Raw genomic sequence first — 5668 nt, forward strand, 5'->3', positions numbered from 1 at the left:
GCCCAAACGGTGCCGGTTCTGAGCGCAAGTACATGACTGAATATAAAGCACGCCTAAAGGTAACATTTGACAAACCATATACACACTAGCCACTTGGGCAAAAACCACACAACTAGATGCATTGAACATGCCAAGGGAAAAAACCTCTCCTAAATTGATAAGGAAGAGAGAAGATGGCAACTACATTTTAAAGATAGGAATTTCCAAAAGTGCTTCTACAATTCTACTCCAAAATCCCAAGATAGCCAGAAAACCCAACAACGATATCAATGAGACTGGAACTTCCTGCCATTGGAAGCTACTCAATGTCAAGCAAAAGCCCACTAACTACTACCAACATCCACGGATCTACGGAGGCACTAAAGAGGGTAACAGTTGATGAGGGAGATGATAGATAAGAAGCAACTAGCATCACGAAGATCTCTATTAATGGAGATCAACAAGAAAAACCTAGAAGCAGCACTAAATTGGAGTTATGAAAGAGGTCTGGGCCACCATTGAAGTGGCTCCTATAATCCAAATCTAGGAAGATTAACTCTAAGAAGATAGTGGAGGAAACTTCGAGGCCCACTAGAAGATGACCATTAGTACAAAACCTGTGGGGCGAGAGAGAGTATCAACCCAAGTGCACTCAACACCCGCCGTTGCACAATAGCAAAAGAAAAACAAGGAAACCAAAAGAAAGCCAAAAATAGCAATCAAAGAGAGAAACTACAATTTAAACAAAAAATGACTCGACAATATTGGCACGTCTCACAGCCACCCATACACATACCCAAAAGCCAGTCTTGAGAGTATACAAACAAATGAAAAATAGTATCTACGCATAACTCAAGCTCGACTCTCCTACACTACTCTCAAATCCATCCTCTATATCTATATCTATATATATATATATATATATATATATAGACACACACACACACACACAAAAATAAGGTATTGAGTCCTTCATTAAAACTCTTCTATAGCACAATGAGGTAGAAGGACATTGAGAGATTAATGGAGACAAGTTCCACACGTGGAAAACTAAGTCGAATGGTTACATAATGAAGAAGAGGTTATTGGGCTCTAGGGCCTCCACTATTAGAAAGCATTCTAATGAATGGTTACATAATGAAGAAAAGGTTATTGGGCTCAAGGGCCTCCACTATTAGAAAGCATTCTAAATCCTTTGCATTCAAGCAGCATTTAAATAACCCCTCTTCACATACTTATTTTCATAAATTAAATGACCCGCTTACTTTATAGCCCGTATTTTTTTTTCCAGAAGTGATTTTGAAAACCCTTTCTATCGATGTAAATCTGTTATTTTTTGAAATTAAAAAACCCTCTTGATGAGCCCACATATTATAGCTATATATTTTAAGGTGGACCCCCCCCCAGATATGGGGCATAGTGAAACCAATCATTAGCGATCCCTCTTTGGATGATATCTCACAAACACAAACACAATCCATGATCAATGAAAACAACCAAGCAAAGGATGAGCAAGCTCTAGGGATTATCATCACATCATTACACGCCAGCTATGCGACAACGTTAACTTTGTACACTTTATAGACGATTGTGTGACTTTAAATCATCTGCATGGGAGGTTTTAGAAAAGAATTTTGGAGCCAAGAGGAAAAAGAGTAGGGTAATTCTTTAAAAGGACCTCTACAAATTGAAGATGGATCCCGATGAAGGCATAGCAAGTCTTGTCAACCACCTCAAGAGTATGATCACACAACTCGTCTATGTGAAGAAAAGGAAAAGATTGCTATCCTATTGGGTACTTTTTCATCTAGGTATAACTAAATTGTCACCATCATTGAGGAGCAGGATCCAACCTAAGACATGCAAGATGTCATTAATTTCCTCTAGTTTAAGGCTTGAAGTATGGTGTGGTGCTACAAAAAGGACTATCCTTGACACAACATAGGCTTGGTGGTTTATGTGTGTAAAAATAGAGAACCTTTTAATTGGAATTGAGGAGGGGCCATATATTTCTTTGTTTTTAAAGACGTTTCTATTTGAAACAGGCCACTCTGAAGAAGAGGTGGGGGTTGATGGAGGGACCAGGAGAGTTATGGTTCCAACTCCTCTCTCTCTCTCTCTCTCTCTCTCTCTCTCTCTCTCTCTCTCTCTCTCTCTCTCTCTCACACACACACACACACACAGAGTTTGGCATCTTGCACTTTGTCTGCTCCATAGCCACCGAAGTTGCTATGGTATTTCTCTCTCTCTCTCTCTCTCTCTCTCTCTCTCTCTCTCTCTCTCTCTCTCTCTCTCTCTCTTTTTGTGAAGCGAACCTGTTTGACAATGATCTTGAACAATATTACAGGTGTGACCTCAGCAACAAATCTAAAATTGTTAGTGTCTTGGGTATGGGTCAAAGAAATATAGCTGATATAATTCAAGGCTCGAGAATAAAGATGAGGATCTATCACCAATGAAACAAGAGATTTGGTGTATGCCTTTTGGACATCAGAGACCATAGTGTCACCTAACAACAAGGACATATGCAAAAAGTGAATTGGAAGAAAAGTGTTGTCAAACATCATGTGCATGTACTCAATGACTCTCAGGTACCAACAACTCTTAGCAATTGTAATTTTTTTGGTAATCCTTCTGGATGATTTGGCCAAGACAATACCAAATTTGGTAGTCAGCTATACAACAATGGATGTGTATATTACCTTACAAAGGTTATATATAGTACCAGTGCATTCCTATGTAGTTCCAAAGATATCTTGCATAGAACCAAAGCCCTTGTGCAGTACCAAATTTGGTGTTCAATTGTATACTAGTGATTCTAAAGCCTATCTATAGAGTACGAAAGCCTTTATATAGTACCTTTTTCTTCCCTAGAGGCACAAAGCCAATCTATAGATTGAGTACCAATGCCTCACTCTATTTTACCAAATCCTAATTTTGTAGTACCAAATTCTTTGTGCAGTACCGAACCTACTCCATGTACAGTACCAAAGCATTCTTGTTTATCACCAAAGAATTTGTAGAGTACCCATATGGGTACTCTTCTGCATGGAGTTCTACTGCAAGTCAAAAGCAGACAGACAGTACCAAATCTGAATTTTTACTATATGGCATTGGTCCTTCACAGTACCAAAGGTCTTTGTATAGTACCCAAGCCTTTATAAACTACCATATTTAGTACTCTCCTGCATGCCAATGGTTGTACATAGTACCAAAATCCTAAAGATAGTACCAAAAACTATCCAATGTGGTACTCTCAATGGTTGTACGTAGTACCAAAAGCCTCAGACAGTACCAAATATGGATATAGTCTGTTATAGTACCAAAGGTTGCATGAATAGTACCCAAGCATCTTTGAACTACCCAATTTGGTAATCTCTTGCATGCCAATGGTTGTACATAGTACTAAAAGCCTAAAGACAATACCAAATATACATCTTTCTCGTAAGAATACTCCTTCTTCCTCTCAATCTACTCCCATACCCCGCTAGCTCTCACCATCTTCGAAGGTGTGTGAGGTCTTGGGTCTGAGACTGTGAGGGAATTGATGTTGTGTTTGATAAGTGTTTGCTTAGTGCATGAAGTTTCCATCTTCATTGCACTACCTACTATTGAAGGAACACAAAGAATTGTATTGTAAAATGTCTCTCTTGATGGAGAAACCATAATACAAAGCCTTTTGGAGGGAGGACCGGCTCCATGCAAATTCGGTCCTCAACTGTTGTCAATTGCTTAATTTCTCTCTCTTTTGAAGTATTGTTCATGCTATCTAACTAGTTGTTATACTTTTTGTTGCTCTCTCCACCCAAGCACTCTTGTTATTCTCATCGAGAAGCTATTCTAATGAAATGCTCACTATATAGGTTCATGCTATTTTTTGCTACACACAAGTTACTAGACCATTAAATGTTACATTGGTATCAGAGCACAAGGTTTCTATAGGGTCCTCAAGCTAGCTATAAATGGTTGGTACTATTAATTGCATGTGAATAAGTAGAATAGGGATTTTTCAGCCTTGTAGTGTGCCTGCCTTTGTGCAGTTAACGGGGCATCACCGTCAAGAGCTATGGTCTTAATAGTGGAGTCCTACATGGCTTGTCACTATTGAGCTATTAAGCTTGACAGGAGCTGGTGCTGTTTTGGTGTTGAACGACCCTCTCTTCTATTCCTTGCAATAATGGTATTTGAGACACGGGTACAGTAGCTTGAGTGCTTTTTCTAAAGGGGTAAAGAGGAGTAGCAACTAGGGCTTGAAGTGCAAAGTACACCTAAAAAGTTTATATCTAAAAGTTGTTAGAATGGTTGACAATAGTAAAGAGAGTGAAATTAATGTTGATAACTTTGATTTTGCTAATGAGCAAGCTACTAATGATGTCCCGATGCTTGTTAACTATCTTGTTTCTAGGCTTCAACAAGCCATGGGCAATCCATCCCTCCAAAGTGAAGTGCAACGATAGCTTCGTGCTCATGGGATTCTCCAAGCTCCCCGCTATGACGAGAGAGCACCTAGGAAGCCTCCTTGCAAGACTTCCAAAAGAGGCCTCTCTCTAATTCGGAAAGAAGAAGAGGATCCATATGAAGGGCTCAAAAATTTACTCCTTGATGACGCATCTCCTTCTCAAAGGAGAATTCAAGAGCCTCCACCAAAGGAACGAGAAAAAAGTGAATCTCTTGCCACCTCAACGGAGATGGCTCCACGAAGACTTCGGGCTAAACACTCTCCATCACCTCCAAAATCGAGAAGACCGTCGCATACTTCTCCACACCATACTTCAAAGAGGGATGACAAAAATCAAGAGAACAAAAAGGTGAGAAAGAGGACACCCTCTTCTCCATCTTCTTCATCCTCTTCCTCTTATGAAAATGATGGTGAAGACAAAGAAGCTCAAGGAAGGAAAAAGGCGAGAAAGAGGTCACCCCCTTCTCCATCTTCCTCAAATTCTTCATCTTTTGAAGAAAGTGATGGTGCAACCTTTGAACCATCAAAAAGAAGAGGCCATAGGAAATCCTATGCTGCGTGGAAGAGGTCGTCCAAGCTCAAGAAATTCAAAGAGGGAGGGAAGAGCATCTCTTTCCTTACCTATGATGGCACTTTTGGTGATGCGGACAAAGTCTTGGCCTTTATCCAACAATTCAATGTGGCGTTCGGAGATGAGGGATTCACAGAGTCCTCATAGCTACGCCATGTAGCTATGAACTTTCAAAAGTCCACCAAGCAATCGTGGTCTAGCCTACGGGCCAACGGTGAAGCTCCACGAACATGGAAAGCTTTAAGAGCTTCCATTATGAAGTAGTTTTTGGCCACCGATGCCAAAGACAAAGTACTCACCGAATGGCGAAGCTTGAAGCTATCTCCCTACAAATCCATTCACAAATATGTAGACAAGTTCTGGGATTTACAACTCAAAGACATTGTCTTCAAGAAGTTGGATTTTGGAGAGCAAAAGCAACAATTTTGTGTGGGCTTAACTGAAGAAATGGTGGAGTATGTCAACTCCCAAAGGCCACGCACCATATCGGCGGTTATACACCATACTATGGTGGCCTTTCAAATCAATTTCCAAACGGGGGCTAAAATAAATTATAAGCCCACAAAAAACAAGGGTTCCAATGAGCCTAAGGGGAAGGACAATGTCCAGAAGTCTCCTAAGGGCAACTCCAACAAAGCTAAAGAGAAGGGAGTTTATAA

The sequence above is a fragment of the Adiantum capillus-veneris genome, chromosome 11 (genome assembly GCF_014529385.1).
Source record: "Adiantum capillus-veneris isolate H3 chromosome 11, ASM1452938v2, whole genome shotgun sequence".
Classification (NCBI taxonomy): domain Eukaryota; kingdom Viridiplantae; phylum Streptophyta; class Polypodiopsida; order Polypodiales; family Pteridaceae; genus Adiantum; species Adiantum capillus-veneris.